General features: G+C 44.7%; 1 protein-coding gene and 1 long non-coding RNA gene across 11 annotated transcripts in view; one reads left to right on the top strand and one right to left on the bottom strand.

Moving 5' to 3' along the window:
* Positions 1 to 20,697, top strand: part of MOCS1 (molybdenum cofactor synthesis 1) — a 918,787-nt gene that overhangs the window by 745,038 nt on the left and 153,052 nt on the right. The gene's annotated exons all lie outside the window — the stretch shown is intronic.
* The window catches only part of LOC102157750 (uncharacterized), a 61,161-nt gene that overhangs the window by 39,330 nt on the left and 1,134 nt on the right, over positions 1 to 20,697 (bottom strand). For all 10 annotated transcript variants that reach the window (XR_014810092.1, XR_014810094.1, XR_014810091.1 and 7 more), the window contains exon 2: positions 1,562 to 1,727. This is a non-coding gene — a long non-coding RNA (uncharacterized LOC102157750). The remainder of the gene's footprint in view (positions 1 to 1,561; positions 1,728 to 20,697) is intronic.

The following is a 20,697-nucleotide window of genomic DNA, read 5'->3' as shown; positions in this document are numbered from 1 at the left end:
TGTTTATCAACACAAATAGCCTGTCCTCCTGGCACGTTTGTTTTGTCGGAGGCCTGCCTTATTCCCTGGGAACCTGGGGGAACAATGAGCACGGCCGAGCCGTCCGGAGCCCCGCCCCCATCCTGGACGGCTTCCTCAGCTTCCCCTGCGCACGCCTGACCCCAGCAGAGACTGCGTGGAGGCCCCTCCAGCTCGTCTTGCAAAGTGCGTCAATCACTTGTTTACTTGCTTTTCCTGCCTGACCCTGGGGGTTCCGCTGGTGTTGCTTCCCTCTGGAGGTTCTCTGGGGGTGAGCTTTGATCTCCAGAGGGGAAGGGGCAGCAGGAAGACTGCGGCCAGAGATGCTAGGAGTCTGTCAGCATCTGACTCATTCTGGCTGGGGGCGGGGGGAGCCCTCTCTTCAAGTAGCTTGAGGATGCTGGTGAGAGCTGCCCAGCTCTGCCAGGCCCTGGATGGAGGCCTTCCTTTTCTCTGGGACGGTTGGAAGAGGGATAAAAATTCCACAAGTCAGAAGTAAATTCCCCCAGGCCTTTCTGCCCTGAGCCAGCAGTAGGGCTCATCGACTAATAAACCGGTGTACAACCTGTCCCCTGAAAAGCCACAGCTGCAGGCCCCCCATTGGAGGGAGATGTTCTTAGATGTGCCCCTTCCTTTGGAAAAGGCTGCTCGTAAAAACAACCCTCCATACGGTCGGATTTGAGAACCGGAAGGGAAGCGCCGCTGCAACGCTGCCTGAAACACCACCCCATCAGACAGCTATTTCTTTGGGCTCCTGAGGGCTTTTTGATCCTCCAAATCCATATTAACCCGAAAATGTAATCTAAATATTAAAATATCGGTCGGCATCCCAGCAGGAAATAGAAGGGACACTCAAAAAGGTTGACTTTTAACTGGTAACTGCAGGTTACCAGTGAACTGAAGGTACATGATTTCATGACTTCACAGGATGGCTCTGCTTGCTATGTAAATTCTTACTAACAAGTTTATTATATGTATAGAGGAGTATTTTAAATATATGTAGAGTTGAAACTATCGTACATTTAACAAACACCTGTGTATTTACCACAAAAACTGAGAGACAACAAAACAAAACAACAAAACCTGAGAGACAGTAACATTAACTGGAATCTTACACGTTCTCCAAATGCTCCTGCCTAATTAAATCCTCCAACCTCTTCCTCGGAAGTCACCCCCACCTCCCCATTGACTTTTGTGCCAATCACTCTACTGATTTTCTTCATAGTGTTACTATCTAGGCATATATTCCTAAACAGTGCATACTGAGCAGAAGCCCAGATCTAGCTGAGCATGAAAGGGCAATGTCAGCTCTGTTTGATGGTGTCTGGGAGAGAGGGAAGCTAAACCAGAGCCCCTGGTTTCGGTTTCCCCAAGAGTTTACAAGAGCCCCTTGTGGGGAAGTAGGTGGACAAGGTCATGGGTGAGTCTGGAGAGACCAAAGCTGGGCATCTGGGAGGGGCTGCATGGGGGCCAGACACCGGGTATCCAGGAGTATGGTCCAGAGCGTGCACTGCTCTGGGCTTTCTGCTTCACCATAGCCTACCTCCAGCTCCTGCAGTAGATCCATGCAGAGTTCTTCCCTGGGGTGAAAGGAGCCTCCTCCTCGGATCCCCAAAACAGGTTATGCAGCAGGAAGAGAAACGACCTCATCGGAAGTGATGAAGGCCAGTCGGGAACAGATCAGCTTGGCTGGACCCTCCCCAGGAATTCTGTCCTCAGCCAAAAAAAAAAAAAAAAAAAAGGATCAATAGAAGTAGGGATCTGGATGATGGGAACTCTGTGCATATCTGTGTTTTAAGGCATTCTATTTTATTCCAATCTGGCCTGGTTGTCCTCTATGTCTGGTACACAGCTGTCAATCTGAGATCACTGTTCACTGTTTTCTTGGGTATTTCTTTCACTCCTCTCCAGTGTTGAAGCTCATGTCCCTTGTATTCAATGTCTTTCTCTCTTTTGGCTTACTATCTATCTATATATCCATCCATCCATCCATCTATCTTTGTGTGTGTGTGTGTGTGTGTGCATGTGTTTAGGGCTGCACCTGTGGCATATGGAAGTTCCCAGGCTAGGGGCTGAATCAGAGCTGTAGCTGCCAGCCTACACCACAGCCACAGCCACAGCCACAGCCACAGCAGCATGGGATCTGAGCTACATATGTGACCTACACCACAGCTCACATCAATGCCAGAACCTTAACCCACCAATCAAGGCCAGGGATTGAATCTGCATCCTCGTGGATATTAGTCGGTTTCTTAACCCACAGAGCCACAAAAGATGTTCCCTACCTATCAATTTATTTGTTTGTTTGTTTGTTTATTGTGGTGCATATACTTTAGTAATTCCCTGAGGAAGGATGCACAGGAAGAGATTTATTGAGACTGTATACATTTAGAAATGTTTTTATTCAATAGTATTTGATTTATAGTTGAGCTGGGTATAGAATTCCAGATGGGGATAATTTTACCTTCACTATTATGAGGGCATTTCTCCTTTGTCTTCTTGCTTCACATGTTTCTATTGAGAAATCTAAAGTCATTCTGACTCTAGATCCTTGTTATGTACATATATTTTCCCCTTGGTAGTTTGTAAATTTTTTCTTTGTCCCCACTGATCTGAAATTTTACATTGATGCATGTGCCTTGTGTGTTTCTTCTTTCATTAATTAGGCTGTATACTTAGTGGGTCCTTTCTATCTGTTCTGGGAAATTCTTTGCATTATTTCTATGAGAATTTCCTACTCTTTCTGATTTTTTTCTGTTCTTTGTTTTTAGAACTGCCATTATTCTAATGCTGGACATTCATGATGGTCCCATTTCTTTTTAGTCTGTTTTCTCTTATTTTCCTTTTGCTCTTTTTGAGGGGGAAGTGAGAGTGAGATGAAGTTTCCTCAATACTATCTTCTTACCCAGTTATAGTTTTTCATTTCTCTTCTCACGTTTCTCATTTCCAAGAGTTTTGTGTATGTGTGTGTGTGTGTGTGTGTGTGTGTGTGTGTGTGTGTGTGTGTTTGTCTTTTTGCCATTTCTTGGGCTGCTCCCTCAGCATATGGAGGTTCCCAGGCTAGGGGTCGAATCGGAGCTGTAGCTGCCAGCCTACGCCAGAGCCACAGCAATGTGGGATCCGAGCCACATCTGCAACCTACACCACAGCTCACGGCAACACTAGATCCTTAACCCACTGAGCAAGGTCAGGGATCGAACATGCAACCTCGTGGTTCCTAGTCAGATTCGTTAACCACTGAGCCATGATGGGAACTCCTCATTTCCAAGAGCTTTTTAAGAGTTCCTTGGATTTTTTTCTTAAAATTGTATCCCCATCTTGTTTCATGAAAGTTCTTCTTTTATTTCTCAAAGTATATTAAGTGTTGAATTTATTTGGAATATTTTCCTTCTCTGTATAGTATTTGCTTTCTCCAAATTGCCTTTTTTCTGTTTTGTTTTTTTTTAAATCTCTCCAAAAGGAGATGGATCCCTTTTCTTAGATGTAGAAATTGCCTGTATGTTCATGATAATGAAGGAAGGTTAAGAAAAACTAATTGGAAGGGACATGAGAACTTTGAGCTTTGAAGTAGGATGATCTGGCTTAATTATTTGTTGGGAGAACACCAAATTCTTTAGGTGCTTACTTTTCTGATGGTTACATTACCCCAGGGAATGGTGTTTCAGCATCCTGCCATGAGGGTGAGGGTCTAGATGCTAATGTACTGGGAGCCAGGTATGGAAATAACACATAATTACGCTCAGAGTTAATCGTATTTCAACATCCTGCTTTTTTTTTTTTTTTTTTTTTTTTTTTGCTTTTTGCCTTTTGCCTTTTCTAGGGCCACTCCTGAGGCATCTGGAGGTACGCCAGAGCCACAGCAAGGCGAGATCCGAGCCACGTCCGCAACCTACACCACAGCTCGCAGCAATGACAGATCCTTAACCCACTGAGCAAGGCCAGGGATCGAACCCAAAACCTCATGGTTTCTAGTCAGATTCATTAACCACTGCGCCATGACGGGAACTCCTCAACATCCTGCTTTTAATGAAGGCCTCAAGAATGGGAAGGATGTCCATACCTACAAAAACTATTGCCACCTGTTATACACCAGGCTTGCCCTTGCTGTAGTAGAAAACTAAGCACCAAGTGATAGTGCAGGAAATAAACAAGAATTTGCTAAGTATTTCTCTTATTTAAGCAACACAGTAGTAGATGCATGTGCCTGAGCTCATTTAAGACCGTAAGAAGCCTGTGTTGTAGGCACTGAGGAATTACTGAAGGTTTGTCCCTTTTTTTCCCTTCACTTTTTCAGATGAGTAAGTAATGACCACTGAAGATTAAATTACCTGACCTGAGGTCAGACACTCTTAAGTGGCAGAGTTAGGATTCATACCCCAGTCCTTTAATTCCAAAACACTATTATTTGATTTTATTATTATTTTTTTATGGCTGCACCTGCAGCATATGGAAGTTCTCAGGCTAGGGGCTGATTCAGGCTGCAGCTGCCAGCCTACACCACAGCCACAGCAACGCCAGATCCAAGCCGTGTCTGAGACCTACACTGCAGCTCACAGAAATGCCGGATCTTTAACCCACTGAGCAAGGCCAGAGATGGAACCCACATCCTCACAGATACTAGTCAGGTTCATTTCCACTGAGACACAACAGGAACTCCTATTGTTTTATTATTTATTCATTCATTCATTCATTCATTCATTCATTTAGCTTTTTAGGACCACACCCACAGCATATGGAAGTTCCCAGGCTAGGAGTTGAATTGTATCCTATGCTACAGCCACAGCAATGGGGGATCTGAGCTGAGTCTGCAACCTACAACGCAGCTCATGGAAATGCTGGATCCTTAACCTACTGAGTGGGGCCAGGGACTGAACCAGCATCCTCATGGATACTAGTCAGGTTCATTACCACTGCACCACCACAGGAACTCCTTTTTTTTATGGCTTTTTAGGTCTGCACCCACAGCATATGGAGGTTCCCAGGCTAGAGGTCTAATCAAAGCTGTTGCTGCCGGCCTATGCAATGCCAGATCCGAGCCACATCTGGGACCTACATCACAACTCAGGGCAATGCCAGATCTTAACCCACTGAGCAAGGCCAGGGATCAAACCTGTGTCCTCATGGATACTAGTCAGATTTGTTTCCCCTGAGCCTTGACGGGAATTCTGGGAACTCCTATTTTAAATATTTTTCAGAGTAAAAAACACGTGCACTGTCATATCTTAGAAGACATAAAATTCCAAATTAAAAACATTTGAAAAGGCCACCAAAATACTGTGTACTATTTGTAGGGATTCACCCCTAATTTATAATTTACAACCGTAATTTATCATGTATTTGTCTGTCTCTTAATTTGAATCATTTGGGTTGGTAATCCTGTTCTCCTTCTACTATGTGGCATCAGCCACAGGCAGTGGACACAGGCAAGGATCAGGGTCTGGAAGGGGCAGGGTTGTAGCGGATTCCTAGCTAGTGAGTTGCTGTTCAGATTGATATGGTTCAGTACCCTGGAGAGCTCTGTGGCAGCAATGTCTATTGGAGACCCAGCAGAACAATGGCTGGGAGTTCTTTGGGGCTTTGAATGCCTTCCCAAAAATGGAATGTTAAAAGAAACTACATCACTTTGCTGTACAGCAGAAATTGGTACGTTGTAAATCGATTACACTATAATTAAAAAAAAAGAGCCCATACACAGCTGGGATGGGAGAGGTGTGGTCTCTTGGTCTCGGTCATCCTCACGTCTCCCCAGTTCCATGTCATTATTCTCACCACTATGCCTTTTCTCAGGCTGTCTCTGCAGCTGTGAATGCCTGGCTATTTTCTACACATGCTTTGATATTTCATTTAATCATTAAGTTCTACAAAAAACTTTCTGAACTCTCTCTGCCTTCCCTCTCAAAAAATTCCCCCTTTCAGATTTCCCGTTGTGGCTCAGGGGGTTATGAACCTAACTAGTATCTATGAGGATATGGGTCTGATCCCTGGCCTCGCTCAGTCGGTTAAGAATCCAGTGTTGCCATGAGCTGTGGTGTGGGTCCAGCTCAGATCCCACCCGCATTGCTGTGGCTGTGGTTTAGGCTGGCAGCTGCAGCTCTGATTCGACCCCTAGCCTGGGAACTTCCATATGTCTCAGGTGTGGCCCTGAAAAACAATAAAAGAAATTCCCCCCTGTTTTCCTCTGAATCTCTCTTGGTCATTACTTAGGTCACACTAAGTATAATTGTTTGTCCTCCTAACTATGAGTTCCTCAAGGACAGGGACTGTGTCTTGGTTACCATTGGTCTTATAAATATTTAATAAATGCTAAATATTTAATAAATGAGTGCGTTTTCTGTTGGCAGTAGGGAGCTACTGAAGGTGGTTATCAACAATTTTGCCCTCCAAAGGACATTTGGCCATGTCTGGAAATAATTTTTGTTGTTGCAACTGAGGGTGGGGGGTGCTCCTGGCATACAGTAGGTAGAGACGGTGGATGCTTCCCAGCATCCTAGTATGCCCAGGACATCCCCCACAATAAAGGCTGATCTGACCCCACATGCTATTTTTGCTGAGGTTGGGAAACCCTATTTTTGAATAATAAAATGTATTTAATCAAACTCTTCTTTAATAAATTTAAGAGTCCTCAGAGAGCAGAGACACAACAGGCTCATTTTACAGATGAAACACTGAGCTAGTTGGTCGAAGGGTCAGGGCAAGAACTTGTCTTTCCATACTGTTACACCTGGCTATTTTTCAGCCATCTAGTACTCTGAGTGGTGAAAGGATAGAATCAATCTCCCTCCCTTTCTTTTTCCTTCTTTTCTCTTTCTTTCTTTCTTTCTCTTTTTCTTTCTTTTTCTTCCCTCCCTCCCTCCTCTCCTCTCCTTCCCTCCTTTCCTTCCTCTCTTTCTTTCTTTTTGCTTTTTAGGGCTGCACCCATGGCATATGGAGGTTCCCAGGCTAGGGAGTGAATTAGAGCTGCAGCTGCTGGCCTATGCCACTACCACAGCAATGCTGGATCTGAGCCTCATCTGTGACCTACACCACAGCTCATGGTAATGCTGAATCCTTAACCCACTCAACAAGGCCTGGGATCAAATCCGCAACCTCATGGTTCCTAGTCGGATTCGTTTCCACTGTGCCACGACAGGAACTCCTAGAATGGTTTTCTTAATGCACATTATCCACGGTTCATCAGTTAGATTTGAGGGACAAGGGCAAGACTGTTCAGAATGGAGAAGCCAATTCTGGAGTCACAGAACAGGCCCAGCCAGTGTCCTTCTACCCCTACCCAGCCCCCATATCAGCTTCCTTATTTTTTTTTTTCCCTAAAAATATACGCCACAAATCTAGGGCTGAATGAGAAGCAAGGGTTCTCTCAGAGGGCTCATTTCTGAACAATTCAATCTGCTCCGGGAAATGAGAGATTAGCCCGTGGAAGAGTGAATTATTTTAAGTCACTCAACATTAGAAGCAATTAAAGCTCTGGAGGGCCTAGCCTGCCACAGGAGAATTCGTTCTAATTGCTACAAACTGAGGGGATCCAGTGTAATTTTCCTCCCATGGGCAAATAAGAGCATTTGGGGGAGATGACCTCAATCTCCAAGGGAAGCTTTGGACCAAAAGTGATGGTTATCTCCCTCTTTAAGCGGCTCAGATTTAGAATGCTCTTGATCCCAAAGAGTGCCCCCATCATCCCTCTCATGAGGCAAGTCTACCATTTTCCCAGCAGTCATCACAATATCTGGATTCCTTCCATTCAGCTCTGTTGACTTAGAAAAGCCAAATGATTCAGACACAATACACAGTGAATCAGCAAAGGGAGGAAATGTAGGGGGAGAAAAAAAAGAATCGGTGTATCATCTTGAATAAAAGTGCCTTCCAATAAATCTACTGAATTGTCTTCAAGGGAACCAGCTGAATGTGTTAATCATTTATTGTATATCATAACTGCCTGGTGCATATGTGATTAGCTGGAAATGATATTTGTGGGTCCACTGAGGCTCTGAAATGATGCAGAGGGGTAGCTTGCTTCTGCAGGAACAGCTCAACTTTCTTTGCTAAAGTCTGCCTTGGAGCATCAAAGGCCGTTCCTGCATTGGCTGCTACTGGCATGAGAACATGAAGGAGAGGGGTGAGGGCAGCAAAGGACAACAGGCAGCAGGTCTCAACGAGAAAAAGCTGTCTCCCCACCTCTATTCCTTGTCCTCTTCCTCTCTCCTGCCCCCACCCTGCATGAACACCATGGGGAGGAGTAGTTAAGTAACTCAGAATTTAGACTCAAAGAGATCCAGCTTTCAATTCCAGCTCTGCTTCTTTTCTGAGGCTTGGAGTCTTCACCTATAAATTGGAACTGATAATGCTAATACGCCTGGCTTGTCAAGGGGGTTGACAGGAGATGGGGTCTATTAAGCGCATGGCTCATGATGCACTAAAGAACGGTTCTATTATCAACATTGGGCTCAGTTTCTGCCCAGGTAATTTTCTAAAAACAGAAAGTTTGGTCCAGAGGATCAATGAGGTGAGAATAATGGCATATGGATGGCCGCATGTAAGGGGGAAAAAAAATCTCTATCAGGGGCCATTGGAGGTTTTGCGATCTAATGATTTTCCAAACCTCTTTACAAGATGTAAAATGGTTGGGTTTGTGGTTAACCACACTTTTTTGAACTGCTCAGCTCTGTACTTAAGTTTCTAGGGAATAGTTTTGTCACTGAGCAGGTTTGAAGAAAGTCCAAGACTTTTTTGAATACTGCAATAACCTAGAGTTTAGAGTTCAGAGAGAATGTCAAACAAGCATCACCCCACCATGGGTCCAAAGGGAGAGCAGTGCTTCCAACCAAGAAAGAAAAAGAGGCTCAGTTGGTGAATCTGCAGTTTGAGTAAATACGCGGTGGTGATGGGTCTCAGGGTACAAGGTACCCACAGGTAGCTCGTCATCAGAATCACTGGGAGAATGTCATAAAAACAGAGAAATTCATGAGCCCACACTGGAGAGTCAAGGGCCATGGAGGGGGCACAGGATTCTATTTCTTGTTCATTCAAATGTTAAGGCAATTCTGATGTTCAGTCAGCATTGGAAAGAGCTCAGAAAGTGGATGGTTCGGGCTCCCGGCCTCCTGCTTTAGAAGTGATTCATTAAGTATTAGCATCTTTACTTCATTTATCTTTGCAAAGATCTGACTCATGCCTCTTAAAAATGTTGTAAGAAAGACTCAGGAGGGTCTTAAGAAGTGCTTAGAGCTGATTTCCACTTCAGACACATAGTGGTTGTGGACTATGTGCCTGAGAAACGACATACTTGACAACACTTATCAGATGTATTCAAATCTTGCGTCTTTTTTTTTTTTTTTTTTTTTTTTTTTGTCTTTTTGCCTTTTTCCAGAGCCGCACTCTCGGCATATGGAGGTTCCCAGGCTAGGGGTCGAATCAGAGCTGTAGCCCTGGCCTACACCACAGCCAGAGCGATGCGGGATCCAAGCTGCATCTGCGACCTACACCACAGCTCACAGCAATGCCAGATCCTTAACCCACTGAGCAAGGCCAGAGATCGAACCTGCAACTTCATGGTTCCTAGTCAGGTTCGTTAACCACTGTGCCACAACGGGAACTCCAAACCTTGCATCTTAAGTTTCAATCTTCATGATATCAACTCCCATTAGCCCCCACAGGCACTCCAAGTATCTCCCAATATACCCTGAACTTTTCTAACTTTTTTACATCTTCCTCCCCAGTCAGCAACGAGCTCAGCTCCACTAATAGAGGCAGTATGACCTGGTGGCTAAGAGGCTGGCTTTGGAATTAGGGCAGGTTGGAATTCTAGTGTGGCTGTGAGCCAACCTGCACTATGCTGGTCAACACTCTAGAGATGGCAGAGCAACAAGATAGAAGGGGCCTGGGTCACTGCTCAAGGGCACTCTCAAATGATGCTTAGAAGGAAAACATAAACTTCCATTTTGTTCAAACCACTACCACTTTTGGTCGTTGTTCAAAAACCTGGTACTGCATCCTACCACTTAATACAGATGATAAGGGTTGCCATAGGGTATGCACCTGGTGCTTCAAAAGCATGCCTGAGGGAACCAAACCCTACCTGGCAGGCAAAGCCTCCTAGAAAAGGAGATATTTAAGTCAAGTATGTAAGATGAGAGGCATTTAGGTGGGCAAGGAAGGGGAGGAAAGGATGCCTCAGGTGAAAGGAAAAGGTGTGAGCAAAATTACAGAGGCAGGAAATAAGACAGGATGTTTAGAAAATTGTAGGTTAACATAGCTAGAGTAGGGTCTGAATGGGCAATGGGAGGTAATGAGGCTGGAGCTTGAGAGTGGGTTTTGTATGGGACAAAAAAGATGGCTGGTGGCGTGATGAAAATTCTTTTTTTTTTTTTGCTCCTTAGGGCCACACTGTGGCATAGGGAGGTTCCCAGGCTAGGGGTCAAATCAGAGCTACAGTTGCCAGCTGATGCCACAGCCACAGCAATAGCAGATCTGAGCCGTGTATGCAAACTACACCACAACTCATGGCAATGCCGGATCCTTAACCCACTGAGCAAGGCCAGGGATCGAACCCGAAACCTCATGGCTCCTAGTTAGATTCATTTCTGATGCACCACGACAGGAACTCCATGATGAAAATTCTAACCAGAGAGTCACTCTCCATGGAATCTCGCTGTGTCTTTAGCAGCTCCTAGTAAGAAGGGAAAGGAGACTGCAAGCTAAAGATAAGTACTTGATGGTTTCTCCTATTATTAACTTCATAACTGAGATCTCAGATACAGAGACAGGCTCAGTCCGTTGTTCCTACCAGCTGGATTTCTTGTGAGGCAGACAGGCATCCCCAGTGCCTCCTACAAACACACTGTGGGAGGCTGGCTGATTGACAGGCCTATCAATGCTGCCTCAAGAGGTCAATGGCTGAGTAAATTTCACCCAAGCCTATCAAGGTAATGGGAGCAAGAGGTTTATTCCGGTTCACATAAGCTCTGGAGAGTAACAGGAATCAGGAAGAAGGCAGGAGCAAAACTTGTATGACAGTTTTTTGATATGTAAACAATTTCGCTTCAGTCATCTCAGATGGTTTTTAGTTTAAAAACCTACCAATAAGTAGATAGACAATATGGTCCTACTGTATAGCACAGGCAACCATATCCAATCTCCATTATAGACCATAATGAAAAATAATATAAAAATAATGCGTATATATATATGTATGACTGAGTCACTTTGCTGCACAGCAGAAATAGGCAAAACATTGTAAATCAACTATACTTTCTTTTTTTTTTTTTTTTGTCTTTTTAGGGCCACACCAGCAGCATATGGAGGTTCCTGGGCTAGGGGTCGAATCGGAGCTACCGCTGCTAGCCAACACCACAGCAACCCAGGATCCGAGCCGTGTCTGTGACTCACACCACACCTTACGGCAACGCCAGATCCTTAACCCACTGAGTGAGCCAGGGATCGAACCAGTGTCCTCATGGATGCTAGTCAGATTCATTTCGGCTGAGACACAAGGGGAAATCCCCTATACTTTAATTAAAAAAAAAAACAAAAAACAAAAAACAAAAAAAAACCAACCTACCAAGGTACAAATTCTCCACACACATTCTAATTTGTCTGGGTTAGGACGATACTCTTTTCTTTTCTTTTTTTTCTTTTTTTTTTTTGTCTTTTTACGGCTGTCCCTGCAGCACACAGAGGTTCCCAGGCTAGGGGTCTAATCAGAGCTGTTGCTGCCAGCCTATACCACAGCAACAGCAATGCCAGATCCAAGCCTTGTCTGCGACCTACACCACAGCTCATAGTAATGCTGGATCCCCAACCGATTGAGCAAGGCCAGGGATCGAACCTGCAACCTCATAGTTCTTAGTCGGATTCATTTCCGCTGCGCCACAACAGGAACTCCCTTTCCTGTTTCTTAGACGCAACCATTCAAAATCTACAGGATGCTGCAAAAGCAGTGCTTAGAGGGAAATTCATAGGATACAGGCCTGGATACAGGCCTTCCTCAATAATAGAAAAATCTCAAATCAACAACTTAACTCACCACCTAAATGAATTAGAAAAAGAAGGACAAACAAAACCTAAAGTCAGCAGAAGGAAGGAAATCATAAAGATCAGAGAAGAAATCTTTCCTCTTTCTTCTCAGGTCTTTGGTTACCCACTGAGCATGGACCACGCTGGATTCACCTTCCTGGTTGCCCAGGTTAGCTAAAGGTCTATGATGAGCTGGGTCCTGGTAGGCACTCCCTATCAGCTTACTGCATCCTGATATCTGTCTGTGAGATAGCCCCATTTACAGGGGAAGAAACAGAGGGAAAGTGCCTTGCCCAAGGCAAATAAAAATCAGAAGATAAGGGGTTTGGTTTGTTTTCCTTCCACAACTCAATGGATTATCACAGTAATTACCTGTGGAACCACCTCTAAAGTCAAGAGAGAACTCTGTCAATATCCCTTCCTCCTCAAATAACTACCTCCTCCCTCCCTGCTTCTCTGAAGCCTCTTTTGGCTCCAAACTTCTGCTCTCTCCCTGACTCCACACCACCTCCCTTAGCTTCATGGAGCAATAAAGAGAATGAGGGACTTTCCTATGACTGGAAAGGACTTTCCTTTCCTATGTCAGAGCTGGGACGTGAACCCAGATGTTTGAAGTTCTCTTTGGCTTGGTTGATTTCCTCCTCTCGGCTTACCTCAGTACTTTCCATCTTTCAAGATCAATCAGATGCCACACTCCTCCACAGGGCCTTTTAGAACACCCCATCCTCACAGATCTTTCCTCTGTCTGGTAAGTTCCTGACTGTCTGTTCTACTGATAGGACACTTAGCAGATAATTTTTGGCATTATTTAGCATTGCCTTTTTTTTTTTTTTTTTTGCAGTGGCTTGATGTAGGATCTCAGTTCCCAGACCAGGGACTGAAACCAGGACCATAGCAGTAAAAGCACCAAATCTTAACCACTAGACCACCAGGGAACTCCCGCAGCATTTCACATTCGTGTTTCATCTTCCCTGTGAGTTTCGAATTCTTTGGAGGCCAGGGATCACAACTTACACTTGCTTGTAGTCACAGACCCTTGAAAGTGGTCTGCACAGAGAAGGAGGCAGAATAAGTGGATTCCTGGCCTCTGGAGTCAGACTCAGGTTCAAATCATGGTCCTGCTAGTGGCTTGCTGTGTGACATTGAACTACTTTATCTCTGTCCAAATGCCTTCCTGTGTGAAGGGTTGCTGAGAAAATTAAAGTCCATAAGGATTTTGGGGGTGTAGCATCATGCACACACTAATCATTCTGCAAAGGTCAACTATTATTGGAACCCAACAAATATTTACTGTTGATAGCGAATTAGTCACCTCAAGGTTAAAAAAAATTTTTTTAAGCACGAACTAAGAAAATTTCCTTTTCATAGGACACAAGCCTAGAAAAGCAGCACACTAATTGGAAGGAGGCCAAATATTGGGGAGGAATTGCCTCACTTCCCCTCCATCACGTCCACCTTACTACAGAAGCTGCAACGGCTCCCCAGTGTGCAGAGCACTGAAGTGACTAACAGCCGAGCAGGCGACAACCTAGCAGAGTCAGGGGCCCTGACTGTGTTCCTGCCACTAAGTCATGCAGAAGAGACCAGTCTCACCTCAGAGCCTCAGTAGCAGCTCTCGCTGTTAGGATGAAGGATGGGTCCATTTGGGCCCCAAACTTTCATGTTCAGGCACTCCAGAAGGTCAATGGCTGGGGAGAAAATGCAAGGCCTGAAGCAAGAGTCTCCAGGGTAGAGGCTGAGCAGCTGCCAAGAATCAGGAAATATGCCACTCTGGGTGTGTTTGCATATTTTAGCAAGAGCCCATTTCCTCAAAGGACTTTAAAGGGCAAAAGCTTGCCTTCCTTCCAACTCAACTCCCATTTGTAACTGTGCAAGTTCATCTGAAACACAACACTTCTGGCTTTCTTTATGCCCATTCTCAACTTGCAAAGGGGTTCTTCTCTAAATAGTTTCAGGGAAAAAAAATGAAGTTGTGGGATGGGATTTACCTACAGATGATCTTTGCTGTGACTCTGTGGGCTTTGGTCCGAGCATCATCCTGCAAGTCGCAGGAGGCATTTCTCTGGGCATCATCGAAAAACACTAACGAATTCAAAAGAGGAAAAGGTAAGGCACATCAGGTGGGTGGGGTACTGTCATAACCTGAGGTTTTGGAACCTAAAGGGAGTTAAAGGAATGACTTCCTCATAAGTCTAATGAGGAAGCTTCAGATAATGGGACCAGGCAGGACAGAGCAGGAAAAACAGCAGAGGCTGCTGGGCTCTTGGGGGCAATAAGATCCCTGTAGTTGGGCAAGGGGTAGAGGGCACAAAAAGGCAAAACTCAATCCAGCAGTGGCTGTCAGGCCAAAGCAAGCCCTGACTGTCAAGCTAAAAGCAGGTGGAGGCCGGGGTCACCGGGCCATACTTTCCAAGGCAAATGTAAAAGATAAGAGCTAGAAAGAAATGAACTACCAACAGAAATATTTAGTGTCTGCAGCAATGCCCAGGAATTACAACCCCATCAGCTTTCCTCCTCTGGCCTCAGTCTCCCCATATTTAAATCCGAAGAAGTCACACTACTTCCCAACGTGAGTTTGTGACCCTCCGCTCCCTCAGACCTCCGTGTGTAATTGTTTGTCAATGAGTCTGCCTCCCCAACTAGACCTAAAACTCGTAAGGCTGCGACTGTATTTGACTCCTCTTTGCATCCCCAAGGCCTGGCACAGAGCCTGGCTTTTAGCAGGTGCTCAATCAACATTTACTGACTGAATGGTCCCTAAAGTCCTTAGGGGACAGAAGCAGAGAATGACTGGATCAGCGGCTCTGACTCCATCCTCCATATAAAGTATGGGCCAAATCGCCTCCCCAGGAGCTGTCCTGATCTGGCTGCTTCAGCTGAGGCCCCATGGCCTTCCCCTCCCCTTCCTTTCTCTTTTCTTAATTTCTTCTTCTTCTTCTTTTTTTTAGGGCCACATGTGCAGCATATGGAAGTTCCTAGGCTGGGGATCAAATTGGAGCTGCAGTTGCCAGCCTACACCACAGCCACAGCAATGCCAGATCTGAGCCACGTCTGTGACCTACACCACGGCTCACAGCAATGCTGGATCCTGGACCTATTGAGCGAGGCCAGGGATCAAACTCATATTCTCATGGATACTATTGGGTTCATTACCCCAAGCCACAATGGAACTCTTTTTCTTAACTTCTTTATTCCTACCTTCAAATATCATTCTCCTGGGGCTGTGCCATCCTCAAGTCAACTGGCCTGCCTCAAACATCAAGACTGGGGGGTCTTGTGAATGTGAAATACTGACCAGTCCTCCTATTTACTTCCCTTTCTGCAGCCAGTTCTACAGACCTGGCTTAGATCTTAACCCTAGATTCTCCTGGAAGAAAATTCTGAGACAACAACCTGATGGAAGAGGCTTATTGGGAGCACTGATGGGGGAGCAAGGAGGTGAGACAGGAAAGGGAGGAGAGGTGACACAGGATGCTTTACTGAGCAGGTTCTGCTATGAGCAACTGCGGCTCATTCCTCCTTGAAGACCCCTGGGGAACACACCTCAGCACGATCCTGAGGAGAAGTGAGGGAGCTGGGGCATTTAGGCACCAACTCCCATCCACCATTGGTAGAAGGCGATCTGAGCATTGGGGGGAAGAATTCCCCATCCCACTGCTAGTCTGCCTCTTGCACTAGTGAATACTCTCCTGCAGCCAGAGGAAGCCCCCGGGGGGCTGCAGAAACAAGCCATCTGTATACACAGCAATAGTGAGATCTGAGGGGGTCTGGGCAGAGGCACCAATGCCTCAAGCAACATGTCTGGACCGATGCCCCAAAGTCTTCCATTTTCTCAGCCCCATGTGCTCTACTTAAACCGTAAAGTTCTCCAGTTGGAAGAGACTTGGTCATCATCTACACGAACCAAGCCCTCTCTTCAGTCCAGAATCCCCTCCACAGCATTCCTGACAAGTGGTTTGTCAGCCTCAGCTTGAATACTGCTAATGTCAGGGAACTCGCTGCACTGAAATTATTCCAGCAACTTGCTATTTCTGGAATAACTGACCTGTTGAAAAATTCCTTTTTAAAAAAAGAGATTCCACATTGGCCACCTTGTCATTTCCAACTGTTGGCCTTAGTTCTGCCTTTCAGAGCCCCACAAAATGATTCGGCTCCCCCATTCACAACAGCCCTTTTAATCGTTGTGAAAGCCAACTGGTACGTTTTCACTACGACTCTTCTTCTCAGGCCTAAACCATCCAGTGCCTTTACTACTCTTACTAAAACATGGTCTTTAGGCTGGTTGTTCTCAACTGGGGGCCTGTGTCCGGGGGTACATCTGGCACTGCCTGAAGACATTTTTGGCTGCTACAACTACCAGGGGGTGCTACTAGCAAGTACTGGCTGTGGCCAGAAATGCTGCAAAGAATCCCACAAGATACAGGACAGCTCCCACAACAAAGAATTATCTGGCCCCAAAACGTCTAAAGTATCAGGGCCGAGAAACATCATTATCCAGGCCACTCTCCCCTGGACATTCCTATGGCATCTGGTGCTCAGATCTTTCCATGTGGTACCTGCAGGGACAGGACCAAAGACAGCATGAGAGCATGGGGTCCTCCCCGACGCTGCCAATGGGATTGACTGCAGCAGCTGAAACATCCCCCACACAGGCCCCTCTTCCCCAGTCTGGGGTCAGGGAAAAGCTCTAAGTCCTATTGAAACAAAAGGGCTCGGACAAACAGTGAGGGGATGAAAACAATGATACCGAAACATCAGTGCAAATCTGGGAGGCAGAGTTCCCTCTGGGCATCTACACAGCCCTTTACTCATGAGACTAAAGCAAATTCGTTTTAGTATAATTTATTTTTTTTTTACGTTAAAGACACAACTGGAGATTATCAAATTTTTGTTACCTGAAAGATGATAAATTATCTTTTATTTTTTCATCCATGCTCCTCTTAAGCCCATCAGACAGGGCAGACTGAGGGTGATCCATTTCTTAATACTTTTTGGGTAAGGCTGTGCTGACCAGCTATGAATCCACTTAACTGTAGCTTACACATATTTATTTGATCTAAGAAAACACCAGGTCTAGATGGTTTTACTGTTAAGGTTTATCAAATACTCAAGAACCAGTCAATTCCTATTTTACTCAAACTGTTCGAGAAAATGGGGGGTCAGGGGAGGAGATGGAGACTTCAGCTTATTTTGAAAAGCTAGAATTATCCTAAAACCAAAACCTCTCAAAAAGAGTACATGAAAAAAAATTATAGGAACACCTCCTTAATGAATATAGATACAAAATTCCTTAAAGATTATGAAACTGGATCTAGCTTTGAATTTTTGTTTTATAAAGCAGCTGAGTTGTATTTATTCCAAGAAATGTAGGATGGTTTTACAGAAAGTCTATTAATGTAACTTAGTACATTAATAGATTGAAGAGGTGGGTAGGAGTTAGGAATGGATCACAGGAAAAACCCAGAAACTTTCTGGGTTTTTTTGTTTTTTGGGGTTTTTTTTGAGTAATTTTTTTCTGTGTAACAAAACCCACAAAATTTCTGTGATATAAAACAAGTATTTTTTTTTTTTCATACATCTCAGGTAAGCCAGGGGCAGCTATTTAAGGCTGGGCTTAGCTGGTCAGTGAGTCAGCTGGGTGACCACAGCCACAGGACTCTCATTATTCTTGGAACAGCTGGCTGGTTGTTGCAAGTTCATCTCCTGGCAGCGCAGAGTATTAAGAGGGCGACTCAACAGGACAAGCACACTTCAAGCCCTGTCCTTGTACCATGTCTGCCATCATCTATTGGGCAAAAACAACTGCAAGGCTGAGTTCAAAATCAAGGAATGGGCACGTCTACTCTCCAATGCCTGGATACTAGGTGGAGTGAAGAATTGAGGCCAAAGACTTACTATATCACAGGGTATATGAGTACTTTATTACTTATAATTTACAAGTACACACATTATGTGTATGTTTATTATCTCTCTGTGTGTATATATATGTGTGTGTGTGTGTATAAAATTTGGTATGTGCAAAGTATTCCACAATAAAATGTAAATTCACACACTGAGTACACTAGGCTAGTTCTATATTTAGTTTTCTGAGAAACCTCCATACTGTTTTCCATAGTGGTTTTACCAATTTACATTCCCACCAACAGTGCAGGATGGCTCCCTTTACTTCCCTTCCCTTTTGAAGGTGCCATGTTTCCTGCCAGAGACCCTGACTGCAATAGCTTACAGAGGGTATGCCTTAAGTCTAAACGCCTCCTAGAAGTAGATCATAAATGCAGCTCTAAGGTCTTAGTGTGATGATCAAGTGGGAAACATAACCAATAGAATCTCCAGTCCCTCAAGAGAAGCAGAACTACTCCAGACACCCATGATGGGCAAGAAATTTTCTGCAGTTTCTCAATGACAGGTCATTGTGGTATAACATCCCCATTCTTTTCTGTCTTACAGGCCATCTCTAATTATCTATCCAGGGCTCAGTCCTCAAATATCTTCTCTCCTTATCCACACTAACTTCCTAGTCGATCTCATCTAGTTCATGGCTTTATTTATTTATTTTTGGTCTCTTTGTCTTTTCTAGGGCCGTACTCTCGGCATATGGAGGTTCCCAGGCTAGGGGTCGAATCAGAGTTGTAGCTACCAACCTACGCCAGAGCTACAGCAACGCCAGATCTGAGCTGCCTCTGTGACCTACACCACAGCTCATGGCAACACCAGATCCTTAACCCACTGAGCAAGGCCAGGGATTGAACCCTCAAACTCATGGTTCCTAGTCAGGTTCATTAACCACTGCACTGCGATGGGAACTCCAAGTTCATGGCTTTAAATATCACACATGTTAATGACTCCCAATCGCATCTCCAGTCCTGACTTTTCCCTGAATTCCACGTTTCACTATCCAGTTGCTTAACACTGGATATCCAATAGGCACCTCGAACTCTGGGCATGTCCAAAACTTTCCACATTTATGGCATGGTCCTCTCTTCCTAGTCTTCCTCCAGTTCAATAGAGGACTGAAGCATCTTTCACTTGGTGGCTCGGGTGTGTGAACTGGTGGGGAGGAGGACTGGTGGAAATCTATCATCCTTGATTCCTTTCTCTTGCGCTCCATAGCCAATCCAACTGCGTAACATGTTGGTTCAGATATTCAAAAATCTATTCAGAATCTAACCAGTGCTCACCACCTCCATCACCACCCTAGCCCAACTGTGGTCTCTCTTACACTTCTGGTTTCCTGCCTTCTATACTTGTACTCTTCAAGGGCCCTCCTCTGGCAGCCAGTGTGATCCTTTAAAAAGATGTCAGATCATGTCATTTCCTACTCAAAATCCTCCAATCACTTGCCATCACACTCAGGATGCAGTACAAAGTCTCCACCTGTAAGGCCTTATATGACCTGACCCTCGATGTTCTGTGAGCAGGTCAAACATACTACTTGAGGTCTCAGGACCTTTGCACTTGCTATTTCCTCTGATTGAATCAGTCTTCTCCAGATATCTACATGCCTCCCTCCACTCATTTTATTTAGGTTTCTGCTCAAATGGCAACTCCTTAGAGAAACCTTCCCTGGTCAAAGGCTCTAAACAGCTCCACCATCTCCATTCCTTACTTTACTTTTCTTCACAGAGCTCACCAGTGCCTGACATTACATTAAATATAAATACTGAATTGTTGCGAGACATGTTTTTATAATATTGTCTTAGCCTCTTTGCTGAAAACTCCATCTTGTCCTTCCTTACTTTGTCCCATCTTCCTGCTTGAGAAACAGTCACAGCGATAGTAAATGACTTAAGCTTAAGAACAAAGACCTAAAGGCATGGGTGATTCGAGGGGTCAGCTGAATGAGGACATAATACATTGGTCTAGGTAAGCCGGACTTGTGCAGATTGGCACGCCATTTGCACAAGCATGATATGTCCTCTAAAGAATAAGAGAAAGAGAATCCTCATGGCCAAGTGGTTTATGAGTGGTCGTTAACAGAATATGCATTAGGAAAGAGAACCAAGGTGCAAACCTAGGCACACAGGGTTGCCACAAATAGGCATACGTTTGCAGAAGCACAGTGAGGATTCTCTGAAATGCTATGCATAGATAGCTAACTCAAATGCTAATGATTCTTAAATGCCTAAAGTTTAGAGTAAAAGTTTAACCATCTACCAGCGAAGTGACTTTTAAAATAATAAAAAAACTTATAAAATAATAAAAAAAACCCCTATATCCTGCACCTACAACCCCCTTTTCACTTGAGGTAATTCTCAAGAGCACAATAAAAGCAGTGTGGTTTCTTGAGGCAGGGATCTTGGTCCCTGAGAACTTGAGTCCCCCGGTTCCCGCCTTTACTTAAGATAAATGTCTCTGTGTCTTGTTTTATGTTAACTTTTTTTCCTTAAGTTCCATAGCACCCATTCTTCAGCCCCATCCTGCTGAGCTGATCTTGGCACTGAATTATGCATTTGTCTTTCCATTTAGAATGTTAAGCACTATGAAAACAAGGGTTTCCTTCCTTCACCCACCATCCTTGGTGCCTGGTTCCATACTTAACACACAGCAGGCTCCTGGTAAATATTCGCTACATGAATGAAAGACTCCATTCTAGTTCATCTAGTTTCTTGACTCAAACTCAACAAGTCTCTGAGTCTCAATTATGTGAATGGCACTTAGCTCCATGCCTAG

The sequence above is a fragment of the Sus scrofa genome, chromosome 7, assembly GCF_054392235.1.
Source record: "Sus scrofa isolate SSC_HxYL_T2T_F1_AM1 chromosome 7, Sscrofa_HxYL_maternal_Yorkshire_Landrace_v2.0, whole genome shotgun sequence".
Lineage (NCBI taxonomy): Eukaryota > Metazoa > Chordata > Mammalia > Artiodactyla > Suidae > Sus > Sus scrofa.
This window is presented reverse-complemented; position numbering and strand designations above follow the sequence as displayed.